Below are 1,811 nucleotides of genomic sequence, written 5' to 3' on the forward strand. Positions count from 1 at the left end.
CAATATTTATAAAACCTCTTACTTCTAAAAATATTTAAAAAACTTCTTACTTCCAACAATATTTATAAAACCTCTTACTTCCAACAATATTTATAAAACCTCTTTCTTCCAACAATAATTATAAAACCTCTTACTTCTAACAATATTTAAAAACCTCTTACTTCTAACAATATTTAAAAACCTCTTACTTCTAACAATATTTAAAAACTTCTTACTTCCAACAATATTTATAAAACCTCTTACTTCTAACAATATTTAAAAAACTTCTTACTTCCAATAATAATTAAGTAAGAGGTTTTATGGTTTTATAAATATTGTTGGTCTTACTTCCAACAAAATTTTTTAAAACCTCTTACTTCCAACAATATTTATAAAACCTCTTACTTCCTACAATACTTACATAACATATCACTAAAAAAAATATATATATTTTAAAAAATTACCAGCTGTGCCTTACATACACACACACACACAAATTGTATTATTCTTCCCTAACTGAAAAGAAAAACCAAATACCAGCAGTGACGAAGTTATCCTTTCCAGTAGGCTGCAGCTAAGAGCAGGTTAAATGTTAACTATTGAAAATACAAAACATGCAAACAGTAATCAAAACAAAACTCCATTTTTTTAACTCATCCTTTTATTCCCTATGGATGGGAGTAGAAAATGTCACCGGTACTGGAAATTTTCAAGCATTCACAAATAAATCTTTCCAACTTTGCAAACACACACACACACTATAATCACTAACAGTATGCTCGTGGAAAAGATCACTGCACAAGACAGAAAATATTATTAAAAAACAAAAGGCGAAAATCGAGTATGGAACTAAAGAAAAAAATGCCACAATAAACCAAGTCTGGAAGTCCTACCTCACACACTAGTTCTGTTTTCACTAAAAAACAATCTGTACAGAGTTCTGTACCCAATAACAAGCTATTCCAGCCGCATCTTTCAGATATTAATTGACACGTGATCAAGTACTAGCTGGTAGCACAATAACATTTTGAAGAAATTTGATTTACTAAACATAAACCAGCTGAACCGTGTTCATTTGACTTATCCAACCTACGAGGAAAAACTTTTTCTCTCTCTCACAATCGTGTATTAATAGTAGTTACAAAACATAGAACAAATATAACTAAAAGAATCTAACTGATAATTTTTCCTTACAAAGAATCTGCTGATTTTGATGTATCTTATACTTTAATAAAACATTATCTAATTATTCATGGCAAATGTTGACGAAAAAATGCGTGTTGGTGTGAAATACAAGTTTATTCTTGTTTTTTAAATTCTGGTGAAAGAACAAGATTTGGTAAATTTCAGTCGTATACCGAGGATACGGAGAGTTCTTGTACAAGTCTGTTTAAACTGTGATGAGCTATTGATTGTGTTATTCTTTCAAATGCTCTCTGTACAGGACACAATTACTCACATTCTGGTTGAAGCAGAATTAGTGACAAGTAAAGAAGGACTGAATTGGTGTTTTCAACATGTTTTTAGAAACTATTTTTTGGTCTATATAAGGTTCCTTCTAACAAACAAGTCACATAAAACACTTTACAACCAAAAACCTTCAGTACTGTGATTATTTTCCACTAAGTATTATAGTTGGGTGACTTTTCCTAATTTTTTTGGTTAATTCTCTACAGCGAGTGTCGTAAAATGCAAAAAAAGGAAATTAATAAATATAATGTGGATCCTAGAGGTAGTGAACAGTACAGATAAATATAATGTGGATCCTAGAGGTAGTGAACAGTACAGATAAATATAATGTGGATCCTAGAGGTAGTGAACAGTACAGATAA

The 1,811-nt window shown here is 30.3% G+C and overlaps 1 long non-coding RNA gene across 1 annotated transcript in view; it reads right to left on the reverse strand.

Annotated features, from left to right (window-relative positions):
- LOC111084301 overlaps positions 1 to 89 on the reverse strand; it is a 2,201-nt gene extending 2,112 nt beyond the window's left edge. Inside the window, exon 1 of the long non-coding RNA XR_002609486.1 lies at positions 44 to 89. This is a non-coding gene — a long non-coding RNA (uncharacterized LOC111084301). The remainder of the gene's footprint in view (positions 1 to 43) is intronic.
- Between the last annotated feature and the right edge of the window lie 1,722 nt (positions 90 to 1,811).

The sequence above is a fragment of the Limulus polyphemus genome, unplaced genomic scaffold (assembly GCF_000517525.1).
Source record: "Limulus polyphemus unplaced genomic scaffold, Limulus_polyphemus-2.1.2 Scaffold16166, whole genome shotgun sequence".
Classification (NCBI taxonomy): Eukaryota; Metazoa; Arthropoda; class Merostomata; order Xiphosura; family Limulidae; genus Limulus; species Limulus polyphemus.